At 35.2% G+C, this 27859-nt stretch overlaps 1 long non-coding RNA gene across 1 annotated transcript in view; it reads left to right on the top strand.

The window, feature by feature from the left end:
- The first annotated feature begins 319 nt into the window (after positions 1-319).
- The window catches only part of LOC132700806 (uncharacterized), a 47404-nt gene continuing 19864 nt past the window's right edge, over positions 320-27859 (top strand). Inside the window, exons 1-2 of the long non-coding RNA XR_009618689.1 lie at positions 320-423; positions 23126-23307. This is a non-coding gene — a long non-coding RNA (uncharacterized LOC132700806). The remainder of the gene's footprint in view (positions 424-23125; positions 23308-27859) is intronic.

Here is a 27859-nt window from a genome sequence, read left to right as displayed (position 1 = left end):
TATTAACATTGCCAAATTTATAAATAGTAAAATTGCTCCAGTCGTTTCGTTTCTTTTTATAACCCGATTTGTATCTATAACTTTTGCTGTTTTTCTGTCCTATCATTTAATTTAACGCTTATTTATTGTGTGTGACGTATATTTTGTTCGTTATTTCCGACGTGGCCGGTTAGATTTGCCGAAATAAAAATGTGGACCGTATGTTTCGCGTGCACGGCTCGGTGGAGATTCCGTGCGTCGCGACGCCGATGGGAAGTGACGCGAGGCGTCTGTTTATCTGACGCGGGACGTCGCGCGACGTCGTTCAGTCGAATTCGGACGCTCGTGAGGGTTGGCGTCGCGACGGACTCGACATCGCGACGCCACGTGTGGTGCTGGACCTCGTATCGAGTTAAATGTTCCGGTTTCGAGGAAACTTTTAAAGTAAGCGCATTTTTGGTTGTTAAACGTTATCCGTAACACCCTGTAGATCAAAATCGAACTATTTCCGGATGCGACTCCCTATTTTAGAGCGAACTCGAAATATGAACGTTTAAATTCGGGTATATTTTCCTCACGTTAAGCGCGTATTTTTCCGAAATAGCATTTTAATGGACACAAATTTGACACTTTTAAAGGGAAACTCCGCTGGTGCTCTGTTTTCATTAAAAAATCCCCTATACAGTAACTTTTTACTCTGAATTTAATAACTTAAATATGTTTCTAAAACAGGCTGATATAAATTAAGCGTTCGTCATTGGTAATAAAGAAAACAATTGAAAAAAGTGTTCTTTTTTACATGGAACCCCATTTATATTATTCACTCTAACGTTCGTAAATCAACAACAAAATAAAAATTCACATATTCCGCTTTTAGACTAGACGGCTATGACTGGTTGCGAGATAAAACTTCATTTTCCTTTTACTGGGGCGTGAGAAATATGGAAATAATAAAATAGAAAAAAATCTTGACCAATATTGACGATTTTTTGTTTTTTTCCACGTCTTCGGTTATAATAAAACTTTTTCGTCTCATTGTTTTTGCAAAAACGGTTTCATTATGTCTAAAGATTGAATAAAATGGCGGAAAAAATTGTTTTAGTGCTGGAACGCCCTGTGGATATAGGTTTATCTAATGTTTTCTTCCCCTTCCGTTCTTTTCTTCATGTGTAACAACCATTTTTGAATAAGGGATACAGGAACATCAATTTAAAGAATTGATAACAACTGATACAACAATACTAATAACTAACACATTAATAGTATACTGTGCAACAAGTGCGGATGCGGATCCGTGGGAAACGAAACCGACGTGGTAAAGTGACGCTTCCTGCACGCTAGAACGGTGTGTAATTGGGTATCTTACAGACGGAAGAAGAAGAAGAAAAATAACAAATAAAACGATAAAAGCAAAATGGAGTTTTATTTCGCAACCACTCATAGCCATCCAGTCTAAAAGAAAAATGTGCTGATGATTCGGTTATTTTTTGTTCTGTTGGCGATTTACGAGTAAAAATGTACAGGGTGGTTCATTTAAAAAGGAGGACATATTCCTTATTGCTTATGCTACTGGTTTGCTGATTTGGCCGACTTTGTATCTCTACTCATGACAATTATGATGACTTAATGTAGATCAGCCGGTATGTTTTTATATATTTATTATTTAACTTGAAATTACCTCTCTAAAGCGTATTCGATATTTTGCTGGAGTTTTATTCAAAATACAGAGTTTTTAGCACTTTCAACCATTAGGGTTTGGACCTCTTAAAGACGTATTGTAAAGTTTGGGAAGAAGCGGTTCATAAACTATAATAATAATTTATTATTATTGGACTGGACTTGAAAAAATAAATTAATAAAATATAAAAAAAGAACAATAATTTCAGTCACATACAAATTAAGGCAAAATAAAGGCCACTAAAAATCCAACGCTAAAGACACCCATTAAATTGGCAAAAGAACTAACGTTAAAAGAACTTAAAACATGTAACCAGTACTCGTTTTCTGTTGATTCTTTGACCTTTATTTGAAAAAATTTTTCATTCATCTTTTCAATGATCCAAAAATATACAGGGTGTCCGATTTTTATAAAAAAAAAACGTCAACGACAATCGAATGCGACGAGTTGTTCTTGAAATGTTTTCATGTAATCACAAAATTTGCGATAACAACAACAACATAGCCTATGCAAAAACCACCTACACAAAAGGAAAAAAAATCTTGAGACACCGGTGAAACATTTTCAAACATATAATTTTTGTATTCGGTTCTTGTAAATACGTATGTTAATTTGTAATTCCATTTTGAGCTCTTTGTTAGGTGTCCATTTTGGTTACTTTTTTTAAGGTTGCTGCATAAACGTTAGGTCGAAGAACCTTTTATTTTTGAGATAATGCCTTATTTTGTGTCAACGCTCGTTAAAAATAGAAATAACTCTGTTTGGAATTAGATCACGATAATATGATAAACGACCAAGCGCTCGAGTGCGGACCGTATGACGGTAATACTTAGTATTTAACAATTCCAGTGGCGTAGATAAGTTATCAGCAAAACATGATATACGGATTTCAAAAAGTCACGCATAACGATGAAGCGTTAACATCGCCTAACTTACCATAAAATTAGAAAAAAGATAGTTTAAACATTTAACTGTAAAAGGGCTGCCTCCACGCCCTCTGGAAAAGTAAACAAACAAAAAAGATATTAGCAAATCAGCCTTGTCGATTACAGAAAAAATAAGCATTGTGCGCCTTATAATTTTTACATTTTCTGTTACCGAGAAGACTGGCCGAATAATCCTAGCACACGTGACCATAACAACTAAATAAGACGATACGTACCTAACAATTTTACTTCGCAATCGGAGCAATCAATACCTCGAATCAAATAACTGCTCTGCTCGCTACTGGCATTAATGAGCTCGCCATCGAGATTAGTTTGGGCGACGGTGCTCAAAGTCAATCATTTATTGAGAAATCAGGCGTGCCAACGACAGAGCAGAATAATTAAGCGCCTCGTAACGTCAGAGTTTGGATTCATTTCGTGGAATTCGCACCTAAACCGAATCGAATCGAGTAGAGCCGGTTGGCGCTTTCCTCTTCTTTTTTCGCTAAGTTATTAGTAACCGTCTTCTTCTTTTACTTCTGTTGGCCCCGACCGCTAAGATCATTCGGCCATTTAAGCCGTACAAACCACTTCTTCTTTTCCTTCTAACGCATTAAATCAGTTTCCATGCATATACGTAACATTTTTGCAATAAAACTTGTCGTAAAAAATATAACGCACTAGGCGTCGGCAGTTATTTAATAGTATAAAAGGCTGTTTGAAAGTCAGGACGAGCGGCGAAAGAATAAACTCCGCTGACAGGGAGACCGGATCACCATTTTGTATAGTCCGTCGCCGAAATAGGCGTTATTTACTGCGTACGTGGATGGAAATGTTTCATTGTCCGTGACTCGATTTAAATAAAGCCGGCTTTTGTTCGTCGACGCTTATTGTCCCGCAGGTTTTCAGCGTTTTGAGTGTGATGGACGTCTCAATTTCAAACGGTCGCGCGATAAATGAGAAGAAAGTTAGGTTAGGTTCGGTTTTGTTGGTGCATTTAGGAAAAAAGTTTTTTTTTTTAAATCGCACGAATCCTTTGCAGTTCGTAAAATATCAAAAGTGAACTTTGAAAACTTACAGCATTTCAAAAAAATTGTGGTATGTGGTCAAGTGCGTTCGAAAAAAAAAGAAGAAGATTTCCAATTCATTTACTGGAGAGTGTCTGCGTTCATAACAAAAAAAAAATTTAGGTTAGCTTCGGTTTTTGTTTAGCATTTTAGGTGTGTTTCAGCAATTTCGACTAAGCAAAAACCGGCGCAAGAGGAATCCAAAATTTTTGTAAAAGGCATTACCTTAGTTCCAGTTTTTCTTGATATTTTCGATGCAATGAATAATTTTAGTTAATTTAAAGACATTAATAAAAGCGTTCGACATTTTAGATTACGCGAATCCTTTGCAAGTCGCAAAGTTCCAAAACTCAATTGGGAAAACTTAAAGTAACGTTAACGTATGATGATAGCCCCGTCCGGAAAAGAGATTTCCAAGTCATTTACTGTGAAGTGCGTTGGAGGCCTGCGTTCATTCAATTTTGACAACTTAAAGTGACGTCATTCAGGAAAGTGTCAAGTCAAGTGGTCAAGTGAGCCTCATCGGGAAAAGAGGAAGAAAATTTTCAACTTATATACTGTGAAGTGCGTTGGAGGCCTGCGTTCATCATTTAAAAAAGTTAGGTTAGTTTCGTTTTTTGATAGACTTTTTTTTGGAAAAATTAAAGTAACGTCATTCAAGGAAGTGATGACAGTCGCGTTAGAAAAAGAGGAAGAATATTTCCAATACATATACTATGAAGTTAGGTTAGGTTGGATTATTGTTGGTGTTTGTAATGTAATATAAAAAATGCTGTATATATGCTCATATAGTGCGAAGTTTGAGGGAATCGACATTATGTCGAGTTTTTTCACACCAGTGATCGAGCAGTTGGCATTAACATAAATAATTTAAGTTTGTCTCAGTTTTAAAATAGTACTCACTTAAACTATAGACATTATAATTAAAAATAATTTAATTTAAATAGTTTCCGGCTTTTTCGCTTGTTCAAGTTACTTTCTATTTTTTTTTTTTTTCTACGATCGCTAATTTGTCTAAGACACCCGGTATATGTTATGAAAAGTGATCGTCACGACTGTATGTTTCGTTAGCTCGTAAATTTATCGAAAAACTCGCGTTTATTTTAATTCGCGTCTGATTTATAAGCGACTGGAAAAAATAAGCCCCGGGGAAAATAATTACGCCCGAATATCAAATTAGCTTCCGAGTGACGGGTATTCTAACCTCTAAAGTCGTCAAACGGATCCCGAAATGAACGTGAACTTGTTACTTTGACGATTACCATGTCGGATTTTTTGTCGCCAAGGCAACCAGAAAATTCGCGTCGTAAGTAATTAATCTATTTTAAAAAAACGTCGTAGATTTAATAATTTTCTTAGAATTAATTGTGCTATCAATTTCCCCAACTTTTCGCTATTTTTCGAGGGTTTCTTAACAATCAAAATTCTTTAATCCAATATTCTTACTAAATATTTTACGTTGCAATGGCTATGTGTGTGGCCCCTTGTTCGCTCGGTTTTCTCTTACGTGACACCGGTTTACTGAGAGATACTAAGGCAAAATAGAGTATTAGATGCGTATTACAGGAAGTCGTAACAATTACCATCCGTCACACTATGAGACTACATTTGCTTTTCATTGACTCATATCATACCCAAACACCGCATCAAAACTGCAAATATCAGTTACCTTTGTTGTCAATGTGTTGCAAACCCTAGTCAAACTTGGCGTCTTCTTGCCTTAGAGTAACGCAAACCGTTATAAACCATTAGATATCGACGTAGAACCAACTTTCTGAGTCATATAGTTGCCAATTTCGATAAGATCCCTGTCAGAACCTGCTTTTTCGCCTCTTATTGCACCCAAATCTACCTTAGAAAAGCAGATATGTACTTAAAACCAATCTTTTTATGACAAATAAATGGTTTTCGCTCTTGATTTCGAGCAGATAATAGTCAAAACCTGCATTTTCATAACTTATCCGGCTGAAATCCACTTTAAAACTGTAGATAACTATAAGGTTGTTCGGAAAGTCATTTCGTTTTTTCCCGTCAGAGGACTTAATTACGTTTTTTCGAAACCAACTTCACACTTAAGCCGCATAACCATTATATGTCTTGAGAGCTGATATTGCAAGGCTTGTGTGTGAAAAAGTTCTATTAATTCTACGCAGTAGTTTTTGGTTGGTGCCCTTTTAAATATGGAGAGCAATAAGCAGCATTTTCGTCATATTTTACTTTTTTACTTCAGAAAAGGTAAAAATGCTGTCCAAGCTAGAAAAAAATTGACGGATGTGTATGGAGAAGGCGTGTTAACAGTACGCCAGTGCCAGAACTGGTTTGCAAAATTTCGATCTGGCAATTTTGATGTCGAAGATGCACCACGGTCTGGAAGGCCGGTCGAAGCTGACAAAGATGCGATAAAGGCATTAGTTGATGCAAATCGGCAAATAACCACACGAGAGATCGGTGAGAGATTAAATTTGTCGAATTCGACTGTTTATGGCCATTTGAAAGGCATGGGCTTAACCTCGAAGCTCGATGTGTGGGTGCCCCATGTCCTTACGGAGCGAAATTTGTGTCGTCGCGTTGACGTGTGTGATTCGCTCCTCAAACGTCAAGAAAATGATTCATTTTTGAAGCGGATTATTACTGGGGACGAAAAATGGGTTGTATACAACCATGTTAAACGCAAGAGGTCATGGAGCAGAAAAGATGAACCGGCTCAAAGCATGTCAAAAGCCAACATTCACCAAAAAAAGGTGATGCTCTCCGTTTGGTGGGATGTCAAAGGAATCGTTTTTTTTGAGCTTTTGCCGAACAATACAACGATTAATTCAGAAGTCTATTGTCATCAACTCTACAAATTGAATGATTCACTTAAAGAGAAGAGGCCCGAATTAATCAACAGGAAGGGTGTAGTGTTCCACCAGGATAATGCGAGACCTCACCCAAGTTTGGTCACTCGCCAAAAACTTTTACAGCTTGAATGGGACGTACTGCAACATCCACCATATTCTCCAGATCTGGCGCCTTCCGACTACTATTTGTTCCGGTCCCCGCAAAATTTTTTGGATGGCAAAACATTTACCTCAAATGAAGATGTCAAAAACCACCTGAACCAGTTTTTTGCCAGCAAGGACCAAAACTTTTATGAGAGGGGAATTATGTTACTGCCAGAAATATGGCAAAAGGTGTTGGACCAGAATGGCCAATATATAATTTAATAAAATATTTATTCATTATACGAAAACTGTCTTTCATGTTCCCCAAAAAAGACGAAATGACTTTCCGAACAACCCAATACTTAAAAACCCACTTTCTTGGATTGATAGTAGGTTTTTCTTCCATTTTTCAAACAGATTCCAGTCAAAATCGGCTCATTCGGTAATCCTCATCGAGTCTTAAGGGGGCCTTATAAATCTCGTTTTCTTTTCTTAACCTATTCTTTCTCGATTTTTTGGGTCCAGCCGTCCGGCATTTTGCACTCTTCCTAGTGAAACTTGGGGCGGTGGCAGGTTTTTTTTCGTGTGACCGATTTCTTTTCTGAGCTGTTAGTGCTATCCCAACAAATGGGGGATATGTAAATTGTGATACTTTTGCATCTATTTAGAGTCTGAAAAAGAATTGTCATTGTCCCGCATTTCCAGAAAACTCTCGATTCGAAGGGTTTCTTCTCCTTGTTCCGTTTTCCCGTTAACTTTCCGCGTGGTTTCTTCTTTTATCGGAATACCAGCGAGTTTCGCTAGAGTTGGTGTCTTGCAGTGTATGCTGTCTCATGCGGACGTATGTGGTTGTCGAGTTTCCCCTGTGTGGAGCTGCCCACGTGCTGGAGTTCATTGAGCCACCACCTTGTCTCGTGGCTTGGTTACTGGGATAATACCAGCTGCGCTTTTCCATAAGTGGTCGGTTTTATATTCTTGAAAACTTGAAGCTGACATTTGATGCATTCACACCTACCTCCAGGTAGAGACTTTTGTATACATTTGTGCTCAGTTTTCACTATTTACTGTTATAACCATTGCCCAAGCAGGAATTTGTTGGAAACAGATTATTGTTCGTGATTCTGGTAGAAACCTTGTGTCAATAAGATTTCCTTTTTTGAATCAAGTGGCGCCCACCTACCACTTTCTTGAACCTACCATCCAACTTGGGTTTGTATTCTATTTAGTAATTTTTTACTTTATTGGTTGTTGTTGTTTATTGTTAGTTAGTGAGCTAGCCTGGGCATTGTCTTTTTTTTTCACGACCCTGAGATTGACTCCTAAGAACTACCATTCACAACTCATATCGAGTTAATTCTGTCAATATAATAATAATAATAATAATAATAATAAACTGACTTTATTGAAAATCAAAATATTACAATATAAGTAATAATACAGGAGTAAACCACAAGAACAACAGATCCAACACCTTAATTGTCAACAAAATACACTCCCGTATATGCATCGTAAATACAAGAAATAGACGCACATCATAAAGTCATACGCTTTTGCTAGATATTGGCAGGAATAATAAACAATATTAACGCTTTTTCGAAGGACTTTATTGTGGGGAGGGACGTTATAGCATAAGGTATTGAATATTAATATTAAATTAAAAATTTTAACTGTGTTATAGCTATAAGATCTCTGGAAAGTTACCGAAGTGTGTCTAGGAACGCAATATCTTAAACAATGACGGGTGTCTCGATTATGAATATCATTTCCTCTACAAAGTTTGTCAAACAAGTACGACGGGGTCTCATTGGAGTTTAGTAAAAAGACAAAGGTGGCTAACTGAACTTTATATCGGTCCTCCAGCTTGAGCCAACCCGAATACTTTCGGTTCTGTTCTGTGTTTACTGAGAAAATGTTTATGAATATACAACCTCCTCAACTAATAGAAGGGTTTTTGTAATTTTTGCTTAGAAATCCACAAGTCCCCGTCAAGCCATACCCCTATAATTTTGACACTCGTCTGAAGCAGAGACCATCTCACCCTTTAGCGTAATCTTAAAAGAGGCGTTTCTTATAATAACTTCCCTTTTATTTCCAAATAATAATATCTGCGTATTGTTCGTATTCAATAAGCGGTTATGCGCCGCATACACCTCCGAAATTATTTTTAGATTTAAATTTATTTTAGTAGCAGCATTTAAAGCTTCACTTGCAACAAAAGATTACTATAACTGATTAAGTATTTCCTATAACTACCCTCTGACAAAGAAAATTTTCAAATAATGAAGGTTTTACTCCGAAGTCTTCCACTTTAGCTAAGAAAAGGAAACGATCCAAGGTGTCGAACGAATTCTGGTCAATAAATACTTAACGTTTTGTTCTTTTCATCCACTCCACAGTCTTAGTCTGTCGTAACTCAAATATTTTAAATATGGGGCGTCTTGAGTAGCGCTACTTGCCACAGTATCCAGACTATTCTCATTTAATTCTTTAGTCTCTCTTTATTAGTTTCCGCTATATAATTAACCTAGGATAAAAATGGATGGTCGCGGACGACCAAGTTGTACTCGCACAAGACGAAGAAGACCTAAGTTACATGTTACGAAAACTGAAGGAAGAATATGAAAAAAATGAAATGGAAATAAATTTTTCGAAAACGGAATACCTGGCAACAACAGAAGATGGAGAAAACTACCTACAAGTCGATGAAAATCATCAAATAAAGAGAACCAAAAATTTCAAATACTTAGGTTTCATAATATCTCAAAAAGGGACAACAGAGGAAGAAATGAACAGTAGACTAGGCCAGACGTGAAACTGTATCAGACAACTAAATCCAATACTCTGGCATAGACACATCACTTTATCATCACATCATTTAACACCATTGTACAGAGCGTAATGACATACGGCGCGGAAAACTGGGTGATCAACAAAAAATACAAAAGTAAAACACAGGCCACTGAAATGGAATACTGGAGGAGAAGTTGTAGAATTTCGAGAATAGACAAAGTAAGAAACGAGGAGATCAGGCAGCGAATGGGTGTCAAGAGAGATACCTTAACATTGATTGAAGAAAAGAGATTGGTATGGTATGGGCATGTAAGAAGAACGGACAGAAATAGGTGGATTCACAAGATAACAGAAGGAGCCCCATAGGTAGAAGGAAAAGGGGTAGACCCAGAAGATCTTGGAGGGAAGAAGTAGATGAATCTATGGAAAAAAGAGGTATCGGAGATGAATGGAGGCGTAGGTTGAGAGAAGGGAGACAGCGACAGCTGTAAAAAACCCTATATATATATATATATATATATATATATATATATATATATATATATATATATATATGATGACACTATATTCCGGGATATCATCCGTTCGCTCGTTGAACTCCGACTGGAATCCTGCATCCGACTGGAATCCTGCAAATCTTGCATCCGACTGGAATCCTGCAGACGTTTCGCCAAAATCTCACTTGGCATCTTCAATGCTCGCGCTCCGAAAACACTTCGAACACTAGTGTGCCAAGTGAGATTTTGGCGAAACGTCTGCAGGATTCCAGTCGGATGCAAGATTTGCAGGATTCCAGTCGGATGCAGGATTCCAGTCGGAGTTCAACGAGCGAACGGATGATATCCCGGAATATAGTGTCATCACATTTTTCCATCCGTGAATCAATACGTGAGAATATATATATATATATATATATATATATATATATATATATATATATATATATATATATATATATATATATATATATATATATATATATATATATATATATATATATATATATATATATAAATGGATGGCATTGTTCCAACATAAAAAATAATTAACCATGTACCATCCGCTCCCTATTCATTACGTTTTTACCTTTTAAGCCCGAGCAGATTTCAATTATCGACGCGTCGTTATCTATCGCGCTATTTATCCACATTTGGGACGCCAGATGTGGTTCTGACGTCACCCATTCTGGCACCCACAAGCGTAGCCGTACAATGAATTTTAAATTTAAAGCCAAACATCGTAAATCTTTTTTTAACGACCTGCTGATAATTGTTTATCTTGGAAAACAATTATTGCTATTAAAACTTGGGGCTTAAATTTCACCCCTTGGATATTCCACAAGAAAGCTTAATTTGTGACCTATGTGTAAGAATGCACTCAAAAATAGCAATAACATTATCAAAAACGCAATGCAATGGGTTACTTTGTCAGGCAGTGGAAACTTTTTGCTCAATAACTCGTTGATTTCAAGCAAAGTAAGCTTAGCTTAACAACACAAAAATGATGATTACGACGGGTTTCTCTCCTTGTAGGACAGAAAAGTTGTTGCAGTACGAGCTACTGTACTGTAGACAGTCCAGAGCGTCCATAAAGATTCATTTTTCGAATCCAGGAAAGAGACTTGGGCCATCGGCAAATCGATTTAAAATGCCTATAAAATTGATTTTCCAAATATTGTTTTTCCTTTTCAAAAATAAACTTTGCATCAAAATTAACCACTAAACTTGGATCAACTTCAAAGTTCATTTTCTTGTAAACTGCTGACCCCAGTTGGATGTAAATATAGGGGAGTAGATAGAGTAAAGTTCGTTATCTCATTGGTTTCACAAGTTATGAGAAAATGGTGAATACAAAAGTTGTAAAGATTGTTAGAATACATAATTGAAAATTATTTGCATTTTTTATATTTAAAAAAAAATACTAGGTTTGGTTAGTTAGTAAAAGATATAGGGAACATTATTTGAATTGGATGCTACAGGATTTTCCATGTATGCGAGGTGAATTCTAATTGAATGTCAATAATTAAGTGGCGTTTTTCGGGTTCATTTTTTAACATTCAATTTGAAAACACCCCGTATATTTGAATTATTTTAAATTGAAAAAATTACAACCTTTATTGAGCATGTCATACGAGGTGTTTTAAAAAAGTAAGGTGACATTTAAGTTTTACCAAAAAGTATTTATTTATTCATGAAAATTAATGTTGAACCGTTCAAATAATATAATATAATGTACTAATATATTATAATATAATATAATGTAATATAATATAATGTAATATAATATAATATAATATGATATACTTGTGCCTCTATTGCTTAATTCATAATAGTGCAGAAGCTTACTCTTTGTTCAAAATTACAGTTCAGAAGTTCTTGGTGTAGTTCCATATGGAAGGGATAATATTTGTGTTTTCTAGTGGCGCGATAGAACTCGAAATACTCTTTACTATTAACGCAAACTTGAGTTCCTGGGACATGTATCACGCGGTACAAGATATGAGCTGCTGAAACTCATTATGGAGGGCAAAATTGTAGGGCGATGAAGAATCTCTTGGTTGCGCAATCTTCGAGAATGGTTTGGCCTATTTTCAATTGAATTATTTAGATCGGCAGTATTAAAAGTGAAGCAACCTCCAAAGGAGAAGCTGATACAAGAAGAAGAAGTGAGCTATTAAGGGTATAACATTAGCTAGCTACTTAACTGTTACTGATCTTTGGATTATATTGAACTTGAAGTAACATTTCCAGTTCCTTTTCCTCATTGGTAGCGTTCCGATTTATCATTTTTAGTTTTTCATATTCAATACTACAACTAGCATCAAACTGTTCTATTAAACACTGAAGAGGTCGTTGTTATATATATATATATATATATATATATATATATATATATATATATATATATATATATATATATATATATATATATATATATATATATATATATATATATATATATATATATATAAATATTTTAAAATAGGTATATGACATACTTCATAGAAGTTGTAAATTATAGTTTTGAATGGTGTTCCATTTAAAAAAAATTTCCAAATCAAAATATTGGAAAACTATTAGGTTTTCGAAAGGAATTCAAATTTGAAAATCCGTCAAGCTTTTTTGAGCCGCCTTGTATACTTTTTTTATAAATTGTTCATCCTAACAATCTTTACAAGTTTTCTATTTATTATTTAAACCATTTAAACTTTACTCTGTAATTGACTCACCCTGTACACGCCTAAAGCTTAAATTTAAATAAAAATGTTTTTGTAACATCGTTGTTGAAGATTTAAGCTACAATTATATATTTAAATAATAATAAATTCTGCCAACATCAATGCAAAGTCAGTGTTGTTATTTTTGTGGATAAATATTCGTCACGCGCCGTTACTTTCACAAGCAAATATATTCACGAATCGAACGTATCTGGCTGCGGGAGGAGCTTTTGCTTTAATCGCGGCTCTATCGGTTTGCGGGGTAAATAGAGCCGTTCGGAGCCGACCCGCTGATTACTCAATATTCAATTACGGTTTGCTTAACTGACACCACCCGGAAAATCGCTTTTCCGGGGTAGTTAAAGTTTTAAATACTCGGCCGGGCCCGGTTTTGTTTATCAAACGCGCGCCACTGACCCGGACGTCTATATAATTACGAGAAACCTAGAACCCCCCACTCTTTTCAGATAGAATATGCTTTTCTTTATGGAAACATCTTAAACATTTTAATCGCTTCATTCGTTATTAAAAGGTGGAGATGCAATTTTCGTGACGTCATTTTGCACGCAATCAATAATTTTTTTGCCTTCTTAACGGTTTTCAGGAAAATGTTTTAAGAATCAGGTTTTTCTTATTTTCTATTTACTAAATACGTATAGAGATCTTTGTTATGGTTATACTTGTATTTCCTTATAAACAACAATTAAATGGTTACCCAATTAATTACTTCTAATGTCTAACTGGGTAACTATAGACAAAAATTCTCTTCGTAATGAAAGGGTCTGGACTAATCCAACCAGGTTTGTTACCATATTCATACAATGGAACAACTCGTAAGTAAATAGTCATTAAATGACGACCTATATCCGATCTCTTTTGGCCTGTTTACCAGCGTGAATATAAGACAACCGAAAACCGTATTAACATATACATAATGGAATAACATATCACAAATTCATATACATCTGCTTAAAACGAACGCTTTTTCCCAAATTTATAGGCACTTCAGATAACAAATATACAAAACACTACCGATCTCTACGTTTTGCCTTCCAACTCTCTTAAATGGTTAAGTTCTTCCTCTTCTTCTTTATTTCCATTGGCCACGACTGCAAGGATCATCAGGCCATTCTAAGGTTTGGTTACCTTGGGTTTGTTCATCTTTAAAATGTTTGAGTTGATAGCTAAAACCGGTTTTACGATTTACCAACGACAAACTTTCACGTTTGACTTGCAGCTCTCAGTCTTGAGTGAATAATGAAAAACAATTGCCTAATTTTTTGCATCCCCGAGAACAAACAACGGTGTTAAATATGATGAAAGATTTTGAAAATGAAAGAATAAGCGGAAAATCGCGAACTAATTTTTCATTAAACAGTACCGAAACCACTGGGAAGAAGTTTAAAGACTCTGCTGGAAAGAGTTCGTAATAAAGAAGAAGAAGACTAAAGAGTGTAAACGAAGATTTAGGGGAACATGAGAAAATGTAAATATAGATCATAAATCAATGTAACTCAATCAGTTTTCAAAGAAATTAAAAAACGTAGTACTTTGGTTATTGGATTTGAATCATTATCTAAATTAATAAGAATGCTAGGTTCTTGAAATAAATAGGACTATAACCGAAAAGTTTTATGTAAACAGCAACGGCGTGGTGAATTTTTAAACAAATATAGTGAACATTCATATCTAAATTTAGAAAAATTGTATTTTCAGACGAAACTTGAATATTTTCCGGTGGTTTCGGCATATTATTTCATAAGAAAATCTCATGCTATTTTTAACAATTAAGGAAGACGTCCAGATGGGTTGCTTTTTGAATTATTCATCATTCATAAATCGAAAAATATCCTACTTCCTCCTCAAATTTGCTTCGAACTAAAAAGTTTAAATACACCAAAAGCGTGACAAATTCTCTTGACCAAAATGTTTGCCATTTAAAAGTTTGAAAATCATAATAAAATAATTTTTTATGGAACATTGTTTTTATTCTGTGGAGGATGCAAACAAGTGACTAAAGATATTATCCGATTCTTTATAGTGGTCACTATTTAATTGGGGCCGATATCTTCAGTTTTTTTTGTTTGAATTACGTTTTTGTACCTATTTATTGTGGATTTCATTTGTACTTGGACTTAATTTAAATTTAATTTGTGTATTAACGTAGTCAACTAATCTATCTGTCGATATGAAATTATATATTAGTTATCAAACATTCTACTTGACGTTAAGTTATTGTTAAAATTTTGAAGATCAGAATTCAGAATCTCCCGCACCTCCTTATAGATTTTGTTAGTTTGTGGAAAAGTAGGAGACCTTAATAACATATTTTTTTATTGTGGGATGCATTAGAACGACTCTCATGCCTAATCTGACAATAATGTGTCAGGGGTTAAGTACGATTTTCCCATTTTTAATTTACTTGAACTTTTAAGAAAAATCTTCGATCTAAGTCGGAATATCCTTAGTAGACGTGCCCACGTTATGCAAAAACAAAGAAGAAGAAGAATGATGGTCGTTTTTTTTCCTAACCTAACATGTTATTTTCATGGATTCTTTCGTAAGCATTGCACATGGCGATTTATCTCCGTCTACGTCCACTGAGTGGATTTAGTGTTTTTAGTGTTTAGTGCCCGCTATTTTTTCCTGTTCAGGTCGGTATGGAGGCCGGCTATCGGTCAAAGAATCTTTTTTTATTAAAATTCCATTTTGTATATGTTAATCAACCTTGAGGATGATGGTTTGGTCCGGACACTTCTCATAGGAGTTTTGAATCTTGTTTACAATTGTCGAAAGCTAGCCGAATGGCCTAATGTAGTCGTGGCCATCAGAAGTGAATTCAATCTAACCTAACATACATTAAATTACACGTCACATTTAAAAATCAAATACCGCCCATTGAAACTTCTTTGGCTAGTTTTGGTACAAAAATACACCCATTTAAAAGGGCAATTCTAGTATTCCCTTGTATAAAAGCATTGAAATAGAAATCAAGCAAGCAAAATATGTACCTTTTTTGAAACTTGACGCCTGATAAGGAACGTGATGCGCGTACACTTCAACTCGGAGATAAAGTATTCGTCAAATAGATAAAATACGAACAGAGTATACATTTCTGGCGCCTCCAGTCGATTTTTAAAATGACTAAAATATTTCTCTTTTTTCGTTTAAATGGTAAATTACATATTTTACACCAAAATGATGAAAAAAAAAAACTATATATATATATATATATATATATATATATATATATATATATATATATATATATATATATATATATATATATATATATATATATATATATATATATATATATATGTTTAGCTTTTGGTTCTTGGGTTATAGGTCTTTGTATTAAAAGCGATTAAAATTTTTTTTGTCCATATATTGACGTTTCGGTTAATATAAAATTATAATATATAAAAATAATTTAAAATAAATAAAAGAAAAAAATTATAAATTAACAAAAACACTCTGTATATCCTCTGAACCTTGCACCAAAACAATCGTGCATCGTACGATGTTTTTACAGTAACGTCGACGCGAGCAAACCTCGCGTATCGGTATTATTATTATTATTATTATTTTAAACTCTTATATATATTTTAACTGTTTCGTTAAATTTGTGTGTATTATGTGTGTGAGTGCCGTATACAAATCATTTTTTGTTGGACTTTTATCTTTTATCAAGGGTATGACTTTTTTATTCTCATAGTTGGAAAAAACCAAAACAATAATATTTCTAGGCACTATGACAAAACCAAACGCTTTTAAAGTATAAACTTTCATATGATGCTACCTCTTCAATTTTAAGATTTGTGTTTGTCTCTTTTTGGTAAGGTTCTTTGTAATTCCGTTGTGTATATGTAAAAAAAAAGAACTGTACTATAACATAATTTTAGACTGTACCCCTTTCTGAAGAAGGTCATAGAAGACCGAAACGTCAATATATGGACAAAAAAAATTTTAATCGCTTTTAATACAAAGACCTATAACCCAAGAACCAAAAGCTAAACATAAATATAGAGAAGGTCTAAGAAAAAACAAAATATAAACAATATATATATATATATATATATATATATATATATATATATATATATATATATATATACTGGTACTGGTTTTGAAGTTATACTTCTTTAGAACTTTTGGATATGTGGAACAATGGTGTGGGTCAGTGATGTTAACAAAAACCGACCCAGGAGGAATCCAGGAGTTTTATAAAAAGTGTTACAGTAGCCTGTGGAAGTTTTTTAGGAAAAAATTTCGAAATATGTATTTGGAGCCACCCTGTATACTTTATCTTTACAACTTTACATTTACCGTGACGTTCGATGACCTTAACGACTCGCGTCCCGACGTCACCCGAAACGACCGGGAAGGAAATCAAACGCTCATGCTCGGTTGGTCTGCGTTCCCGGTCCCTGACGTTTATCCTAATTGTCAAAGTTGCGGGCGCTCGGAAGATTACTGGGTTTAATGGTTAACGGTTCCGCGCAGTTAAACTTTGTTTGGGCCCCGCGGTATACTCAAACCAGCGTCTTTTATTTCAGTTTATTTTTAGACGCGTCACGCAATTTAGGCGGCAATAAAGAATGCCTTTAAAATTTTAATCCTTGGTTAAAAGGAAGGTCACTTTCTTAAGCAATTCCTAACCAAATTTTGCATAGTGGAAAAATTAAGGTTATGGGTTTTTTTTTCATATTTTGATTGCCCCATATAAAATTGTGTTGTGCCGCTACTGGTCCAGGTATTGCGACGAAAATTTAACCACAGACTACGTAGATGATACACTACCCAATCAGTTTGACAGATGCGCCTCGGTTTGTACACGGTGTCCCAAATAGGTGGTGCCGTTTTGGCGAATTCGATTAATAAAATCTCAAGATTTTCAAATGGTACACACTATATTTTTATTTAATTCTAGGACCAAAAATAAGGTAACTTTGTAATTTATCTTATATTTAAATTTTACTTACTTTTTGCGATATTCGAGGTTTGAGAAGGTTCGAGGTTAACAAACTAGACAAGAGATTCTTGCATCACTATATGCGGTTAGAAATACGGTTTCCAGCATTGTGACTGTCTATACAATATGTATTGCAGAGGATGGACAATATATTGAAAATATATTACAGTATCACCATATTTAAGTTTTATTTTAGTTATTTGTTTGTGTTTTTTTTTTGTTTTGTAGATTATTATTATTATCTAGGCTATAAACTTTAATTATTTATTTTTGTTGCTACCACATTTTAGCTACGCAAAAGTTAAAATTTTTAATAATTTTCACTATTTCGTTATAATCGCAAAACAGATGAAATTTTTCCTTCAAAGGCAGAAAACAAGGGAGTTTTTTCTATTGACATGGTTCCTCAAAATATATATATTTATCCGCTTGCCACATCTCGGCAACTAAAAAGATTGTGAAAACGAAAAATGTTTACGTTAAACAATAAAAAAACTGAAGAATTTTAAAAGGAATTCAAAACCGTTTCAAAAAATGTTTGGTTTATTCGTGACGCTTTTCTGAGCCACCCTGTATACTTAAAAAAATTCTACTCTATCTCTGTATACGCGGTACCAAAAGTACTTCAAAATTACGTTTAATTTTTTTTTTATTTGTGCGATACTGCAACTATACAAGTTTTATTTGTACTGGTAAAAATTAAACGCTTAAAATGTGATACTTCATAGAAAAAAAATTATACATTTTATTTAAAATTTTCACATGACATAACGTTTCCGACATTTTGTCCATTAAAAACATAAGCCCGTTGTGTAGGTTTTTTGAAAACTACCCTTTAAGACTGATGTTTTTGACAAAAAAGAAAAATTACCAATAACCCTATATAACTGTGTGCGTCCGACGCCACTGGTTTCGGAAACATTCGTTAAAAGGAAAAATGTTCGCTCAGATATATAATTAATTAGGTTCAGCAAACGCGTGCATAAACAAAAGACTAAATATACCCGAAGGTCGATCCGCATGCCGTAGATTTTTCCTCGTTAATTTTTCGAAACGCGGCAGTTGTTCAATGGAAAAAAAAACGGTCGGTGCGCCACCTCGACCCCCCCACCCCCGCCGTACCATCGAGATGTCTCCTAGCGTTTAATTAAAGAAAAGAACGTTTTTAAGTCGGAATTATCTGCCGTTTGCAGATTGTTTACTGGAAACTGTCTCTCGTCCCCCGCCCGCCACCCCCCCGAAATTCATAAACGAAGGCAAACGACTTTTTAAAGGGTTTTGTTTGCGCGAAATCGTTATCCCCGTTGACATTCTTCGAGGAGAAAGCCGTTCGCAACTTGACGACGACTGGGTCGTAAACAATGGTATTAAAGGGGAGAATCCAAGCAGGCGACGCCGCATTGCCAGCGGAAAGCTCTTCTTGTATATGCCGGGCAAGAACGCCGAGGCCATTCGCCCATCGTCGCATGGAACGTACGCATGGAACGCGCGCAACGGTACGCGTCCGCGTTAAATGTTAAACAAGGGCCCTTTTAACTTGTGACGGTTTCATGCTTTAAGATTAAAATTTTGAATTGCTAAGGTAAAGTGTGCAGCCACATTTGCCAAGTAATGGGTTTATTTATAAGTTTTGTTATAATTTTATATTTTATTTATAGTATGTCCTATGTATACAGGGTGTGCCGTTGTGCCAGGACAGTAACCAACTTTATTTTTTCAAATGGAATAATAATAATAATAATAATAATAATAATAATATTTATTGTCGAAAATTAAGTTTACATAAAAAATATTTTTATAGTAAAGGACCTATAGGGGGCAAATACTGCCCGTACATAGGTTGGCCCTAACATAACTTACAACTACAACTACTACTATAACTTACAACTACTTAATATTGGTTGTGAGTTGCACCTCGCCAATTTTTACATTTTATTTATTAGATTGTAACACATAATGTTTTCTTTAACTTTTTTTTAAGTACTTTTTTGTCAACATTGAGATTTTTTAGTTCATTAGGTAATTCATTAAAATATTTTACTTCATAATACACATAGCTCCTTTGTCCAATAGCCAGTTGGTGTCGGGGCAAAATAGTACTTTTATTACGAGTGTTCATTTGATTTTGCGTATATTCATTTTTTAATTCACTATATTGATACACTATTGAATTCTCCACAAAAGCTTGTTTGATACTCAGTGGTCTATCTGCATCTTGTTCCTTTATTCCAATAATTTTATGAATATGCTTCTGAAGCCGATCCAACGGGTCTAACGAAGAACTGTAGAGACCTTCCCAGCCTATGACTGCATACACAGCGACACTATGTAAAAGACCATGATAAATTTGTAATAACTGCTTTCTTGTTAGTACTTCCTTAAGTCTATAAAACTATATACTAAGTATTTGGTTTTTTTTACTGTGTTAGCCACGTGAACATCCCATTTTATGTTATAGTCGTAAGTTATTCCTAGATATTTACTACTGGTAGCTCTTTTCAGACTCACACCATTAATCTTGATTTCAATGTCCTGTGGAACAGAGTCTCTATAGTTTCCAAAAGAGACAAAAACGGACTTGTCTGTGTTGAGTACCAGTTTATTTTGATAGAGCCAGGAGTATATAATATCCAGAGTGATGTTGAAAGTTCGGGCCATGATTTTGCTTTCATTGGTACTGCAGTATCATCAGCATATGCTATTAAGGTATCTTGCAAAACGAACAAATCATTTATATATAAGATGAACAATAGTGGTCCAAGTATTGAGCCCTGAGGCACTCCAACAGGCGATGATAGCGATAGTGATACTGATATATTAAGTGACTAATTTTAAGTAATTCAAGTAGGTAATAAAAATAATTTATAATTTTATTCTATATTTAAACATAAATAAATACATAAATAAATAAATATTGTTTAGTATCTTTCCTAACAAAACCCCAAATAATTACATTTTATGCAAAGTACGGACCCGTTCGGCCATATTTCATTCTTACAGCTTGCCCGGGTCTTTCCTTAATTCGTATCAGTCTAGGGAGGAAGAAAATTCTGGGTCGAGAATTTAAGAGGACGGTTTGAAATGTCAACTAAATTAGGATAACGACGATGAGATGGAAGAATCCGCCATATTGTTGCCGCGTAAGCTGCAAACTTCGATGTAAAAAACAAAACAAAATATATTTTTATATATTTTGAAAACTCTAGATCCATTACAGCGTCCCCCGACGAGTCTGGTAAAGTGCGACTCAATTTTCTCATAAAAAATTATGGGACGTTTCGGGCGCAGTTTCCCACCCCCATTCCCAAACCGCGCCCTTAAACTTACACGTGCCGATTACGTTTGCAAAGTTTTGTTGTATTGTCGTCGTTTTTCGTCCGCTTTTGGAAAAATAATAAGCCGAGTTTTGAAAAGTTTAAGATGTGACCGGAATCGGCGGATTTTCGCGTGGGTTTCGGGGGCCGAAATAATGGCTTCCCAGTTAAACGATATCGAATTTTAATCCACAACTTTATCGCCGGGGGTGAAATAATCTGTTTATTTTTGCACCAGATCGATTTTAAAAATTTTCGTAATATTTTGCCAAGTGAAATGGCAAATCGAAACCTTATTCGCAAATTTCAAGTTGTCACCGGTAAACATAACGAAAAGCACTTTGCAACAGATTTTTACCTTGCAAGCTTACCAAATTCAATTAACCCCAAGTCCTTGGATCGTGAGCTAATTTTCTCTTAGAAGAAATTCGAAATAGTACAGTACTTTGGAATACAATTACCTTCCTCATTCGAGGTTACGTGCATGAGCAAAATTGTAGAATTTGGGGAACTGAAAACTCTCAAGTGCCGAGAAGGAAATGTTCATTGACCTGCCAGATTGTGTGATCTAATTTCGCTCGAATTTTTAAACGCAAATTTAAACATGGGCCATATACAATATCAAAAACATTAAGGTGACTTAAGATCAACCAATTAGCCAACCTTGTTTTCAATGACTTGGTATGGTTTTCGAGATATTTTGTACAGTTCTTTCGATTACGAGACTCTTGTATTTTCGATATATACACATAAACTGCTGTATAACTTGGTTGATGTTATCCATTTATAGTCGGTAAAAATATTGGGCAACGCTGCTATTGAAATATGAAACAATTGGTTGTTATTTAAAGTGAAGCAAAAAAAAATGATGTGTGGATCGCAAATGCCATTCTATTATTGCGTCATAATACTTTTGGCACGATTAGTGATATCAGCAGTTTGAAAACATTCAATAATATAGGTAAGAATATCCATCCGCCACAAACCATTCAGTCTATCAACTGCTCAAAGTAGGAACCAGTTATTCTACTGTTATCCAATTGTAAACGGAAAGCAACAACACAACGATATGCGGTACATTCTTTCTATCTCTCTCTTGACGATGCCATATATGAAGGGAATCTCAGCAAAGATCAGTCGAATAGCAAAACAAAAGTGTATTCAGCCCCGGGACGACATTAGGGAATTTACTTGCAAGAACAAAACCAGAAACATGGACTCAAGAATGTATTTACCCATTAGCCTGTAAATGTGGAGAGTCAATATTGGAGAAAGCAAAAGAGGCACAATAAGGGGCGAAATTCAAAGGTCATATCAATCTGGTATAATGCCTCGTAGCATTATAATTAAGACTGATTTGCCTTTAATAACGGTTAGTAAATAAAAATCTTTTGTAAACAAAAAATTAAGACAATAGAAGTTCGACAATCTCTTGGTATTTCTAAAAATGAATGTGGGCCCTCCTTAAGGTATGCAGGTAGTCCTAAGACATTCTACCACCATGGCTATGCTTTGTAATAAAGAAAGAGAAATAATAGAAAAAAGTTATTTTTCAGAAGAAACGATCTCACAAATGAAAATACCCTTTAAACCCAACCTTCGAGAAGTTGAAAACGGTTTGAGGTTACGTGAATCGCAGAGACGGCCTGGCTTATCTACTTCTAAGATTTCACGAAAACTCAGTGTCGAGTTTAATTTATTACACAGTATAAATTAATTAATTAATAGCGTTAATTACAGTTTCGGCGTTTCCGCCGCGCGTAGCGGCCACGTGTTACGCCGCAGAACAATAAAAACCACCGCCCCCACCCCCGGTCGTAAACGGAAACTTCATTCCGGACCCATTATTTCCTTTTCGAACAGCGCTAACGAAGTTAATCCCGCGAGGCAATCCGAGTTCCACGCGAACTTGTTCGATTATTCATCCTCCAAGTTTCCGATTTTTACTTTGAGGGATTCCAATTAGTTTTGAGGCGAAAACCGAATCCGAGAGAGCGAGCGATAGTTTCATAGAAGTTTCGCGTTTCTAGGGGCAAGAAATACGAAGGAATAACGATATATCACGCACGCTTGTCATTTATGGGAATATAGGTTCAAGGGGTCATAATTTTTGAGTAGTTTTTATTATTCGCCATTTGCATGGAGAATCTTGAAAGTGAAATATGTTTTGTGAGGCAATTACTTTATTCAATTGTATTAAAATTCCAGTAATTTTATTATTATCTGCATATGTAACTGAAGCTCTTGGTCCTCAGCAAGTCCATTGCGCTGGTGACTTCAGATAGGCGATGAGAGCTACAAGAGTCTGCTTGATTACCGACAGGCATAAACGAGAGGTTAGGGCATTCGGTGAGAAAGTCTTCTACTATTTGGCCTTCGCATTCGATCACCCTGCGCCCCCAATCTGGATCAGCTTTTGTTAAATGAGCAATGATCGGTAAGAATACCTTTATTATTACTATTATTATTATTATTATTATTATTATTATTATTATTATTATTATTATTATTATTATTATTATTTATTTGCAAAAGTATATATTAAAAACAATATTTTTAGTATTTAAGTGGTGGTTGTCCGCAAAGAAACAATCACCCTAGTTCCACTAAAATGCACAAAATGTGGGACCTCTAGACTAAAATAAACACCAATAAACAGAAAATAATCATCAACATTAGTAAATACTATCCACTCTAAAACTCGGTAACTTTTTTATTATCTTATACCCAGCCAAAATACACTAATCGATGCCAATAGAAATCCTCTCCTCTATATACACAATATAAGACACAGATATATACTTAACAAAGTCTTTGATTGAAAGAATGGAACAGTCAAATCAATTCTCGTGTTTCTTTTCTGTTCACTTGTGTAATGATTTTTTAACACTTTTATTTTAAAGATGTGTATCCGATCAGTAGTAATTAGAAGTTGCTTTTGGGCTGACGGTTGAATAATTTTTGCGATAGGAAAATAAAGTTTTTTTGTGTTTTACGTTTGTTATATATGTGACTTGTAAATTTTAAACTATATTTGTTTTTGAAAGTGTATAATATTATTTGTAAAAATTATAAGGGTCTGACATCAAAAATGTTTACCTCGCTATACAGCAAACGACTTGGGTACATTCTATCCTTCTTAAGCAGTATTTTTAAAAAGTACCTCTGCAAAATTTCAACCCTCCTAAGATGAATGTCCAAAATGCCATACTGGAGTCTAGACTTTACAAGAGCATAATAGATTGTTCTTAAGTGTTTTTCGCTTAAGACGTTTGCTAATTTTTTTTTTCAAAGAAACTTCCACAGCCTACTGTAATGCTTTTTACAAAACTTCCGGATTCCTCCTGCGTCGGTTTTTGCTTAGTCGAAAATGCTGACGTTTCGCCAATCGTCCTGTTGGCTTCTTCAGAGCTTCACTGAAACAGTTTACCGCGAGGCTCATTTTTAACGTTTCCCGAGATTAAAAAATTAATTTTGGCGTGCCGACGCCACTGACTAATCCGAAACGCCACCTGACCTTCGCGATGTAAATCGAAATGAATTTCCGATAGGTTTTGTTCGGAAAACGAACGTCGGCATATTTCCGCTCTGAAGCGAGATTGACGGCTTTATTCGCACACTCTCTTTCTCTTTCCGCAGCCAACTTTGTTCGTTCGAAAGCGAAAAACCGGAAGTTGTTGATCGTCGGCGGAGGACCGGTCGGATTTAATTTTTCCAATGGTTCCCGGAGACTCGACGCCCGTAATTTAATGTTATGAAGGGAGGAGGACGAAAAATATAATTTTCTTGTCCCATTAGCGGCGATTAGATCTTGGAGGCACCGCCATTTTTTTTTAAATTAAGGAAGCGACGGACGTTTTTCCTAAATAACTTTCGAACCGTTGGAGCTACAAAATTGAAATTTGCCTCTTTTTTAACCCTCCATGAGGCACATAAGCCCTAATCCGACGGCGGTATCCATCTTTTTTTCGCGATTTTCAACTGTTTTTTGGACCTTGATATGAAACGCGATAAATGTCCGAAATTTGAAGCAATCGCCTTCTAATTTACAGCCTTGCTCCTTGACGGAACCTATTGAAAATGGGGGGCGGGGGCTTGGGGGTCGGGAAGTATTCTAAAAAAATAACGAATTGCGTGTGCAAGGGCCTACAAAAAACTTCATTTTTCAAAAACTGTTTACGAGACCAAAAAAATTCTTGAACCAGAAGACGCAGAAGATAAACTTTTAATTTTGATAATTTTTCAAAAATATACAGGGTGCGCCGCAAATTCAAAAAACTGAAAAATGGATCCCCCTATTATTGAAGTTTGGTTATAACCGAAAGACTATGATTCACTTTCTTTAATATTTTTTCACCTATTGCACAGGGTGTTCCCAATATTCCGTGCTAAATGAGAAATGTGTTAAGTGTCCTAAATTTGCAGATATCAACGTTAAACGGTAGAAATCGGATGCAATCAAATTTTATCAAGTATTTTAAAAAAAAAAGTGAAATTTTCTTTTTGGTAATTTTAGCTTCAAAAAAAAATGATTCCTCCATAATCGTTAATTCTTTAACCAGCAGACGCGGAAGTTGCAGTACAATAACAATTATTTCAAGCATTTTTTCGATTATATACAGGGTTCTCAAATTATAGGCAAAAATATAACAGACCTAGGAAATTATTCTTTTCCAGAGTAAATTATTAACCGCAAATCAAAAATCGTAAAAAATATGGCGTATTTTTTTCAAATACGGATATTTGAAAAAAATCATATGGAAATCGTTATTTCGGGCACTGTCAAGGCGCGATGACGTCATTGATTATTACGGAGCACTGCATGGTCTTAGAAAAAACTTTCTCGAAAACCATTTGCTATTTTCAAAAAATTCTTGAACCAGGAAAGGTGGAAGATCGAACATTGTTTGAATCATATACAGGGTGTGTCGTTTATGAGCAAAAACTCTAAAAGGTCCTAAAAATTTCCGTTTTTGTGGGTTAATTATTGGCGATAAATGAAAAACCGTTACAGATGGGATAATTTTATTTGCACAGTATCGTAAACTGTGTCGATAGAGCGTCTCAGGTTTCGTCAATTATACAGGGCGCGAGATATTTGAAAAAATGCTATTATTTGTCCATATTTTAATATTTACCAATGTTTGCTCTAACTTTGAAGTTCGACGAGATGTGAAGGACATTTTATACAGGGTGTAGGCGCAATTAAATTACATCGATTCTGCTACGAACTTGCCCCTCCCAGCGACGATTTTTCTTTCAAATGATTAAATTGTTTTATAAAATCTAAAATCATTTGCAAAAGCAAGATATTCAGTATACAGAACCAAACCTATGTGCGAACCCTAAGGGACACCTGAGTGCACCACAATTTCTCTGGAAACATAATCTGTCAAATGCCTTTGAAAAAGTCCGTATAGACACTGTCTACTGGTTTAGACTTCTTATTTCTAGAATGCCGTAAAAGATATTGAAAGAATGGCTTATCAAAAAGTTTGGAATGACAGACTGTATAGTTCCCAGCATTGCTTCTGTCACCATTCTTATGAATTTAGTAAATTTTGGTCCAAATTATTCCAATATCATTAAGATAATTTTGCACAATCTGACCAAACATGCGTCGAAACAAAAAATTCTCACCAATATAAATGCCAGATGATATCAGATGCTCTGCCATTGCTATTATTAATAACAACCAAGTCAGTAGAGTTGTAGAGACAAAATCTGGTCTCATCTGACCAAAGAACTCTTTCCCAGTCGTTCTACAGTTTCCATTTTGTCCTTATATGTTTGTAGCTGACATAATTTGCTATAAAGATGTAACATCACAAAATCGTATGTATGCGGGTGACGAGCCTAAATGCAATCGTGAGGCTGGGAGCACTCTGGGGATTGGGTTTGGGGGGGGAGGGGGAAGCGATCTCCCCCCCATAAACGGACAGCTGTTGCGTGTGATGCGCGCCGCGTTCCCTAATTAAGATCTGTGCTGATTTGGACGTGGTCTGGTTGAATTAAATTGACGGTGTTGGCTCTCTCTCTCTTTCTCTCTGCCTCATATGATTAGTGAGGAGACTGATAACTTTGGTTATCTATAACGATATGCTAGAGTAAAGTAGAATTAAGTACAAAAAATATATTTTTTTACTTGTTTAAGTACAAATATGATATTTGCAAGATATCATCGGGCACGGCTTTTGTTAACACTCCATAGACAAGACGTTATAGACGTTATCAATAGCCAAATGGAGAGTTAAATATCATTAAGAGCCTATGTGCCAATTTATACTAAACGGCTTTTGTTACAAATTTGGGGGCTATGTACCATTAGCAACTTGCATATTTTTTTGAAAATTTTCTTGGTCAGAGATACCAAAGGGTAGTTATAGGAAATACTCATTCAGATGGCATTGCTTTGGAGAGAGGTCTTCCCCAGGGGAGTATTCTGTTACCTATTCCGTTCTCAGTTCATACAGCTGACTTTTCTACTTCTATGTAACTTAACCTAGCGGCGACTAGACATCAAACATATATTTCTCAATTCCCTCAGTCCACAGTTAAATATGTCACACACGTCCGAAACACAATTACAATTGGAACATGCTATATTTATAGGAGGATTTTTTAATACTTTCGTGCTTGCCCGAACAGAGTGAAATGTGAAACTATGACAAGAGTAAATCTGATTCCACACAACCGAGGCATATTCAAGCTTAGATCGAACATAGCTAAAATACAGAGCCTTCGAAGCAGGAATGTCGGAAAAAGAAATGCAGTTACGGTTAGCCTCAGATACAATGCTTGTTATGTGGTTCACGAATATAAAGACTTTGATCGAAATGCACGCGCAGATCTTTAGTATCTATAACACGTCGGAGAACAATATTTGAGATTCTATATTGAAAATCGATGGTTTCTTCCTTACGAGTGAAGCTTAGAACTTTACATTTATCTACGTTGAGACTCAATACACCAGTCAAAGAGTATGTTTA

This window comes from Cylas formicarius, unplaced genomic scaffold, assembly GCF_029955315.1.
Source record: "Cylas formicarius isolate icCylForm1 unplaced genomic scaffold, icCylForm1.1 PGA_scaffold_4__25_contigs__length_36172078, whole genome shotgun sequence".
Taxonomy (NCBI): Eukaryota; Metazoa; Arthropoda; class Insecta; order Coleoptera; family Brentidae; genus Cylas; species Cylas formicarius.
The sequence above is the reverse complement of the archived record's forward strand: the minus strand, read 5'-3'. Positions and strand labels throughout refer to the sequence as shown.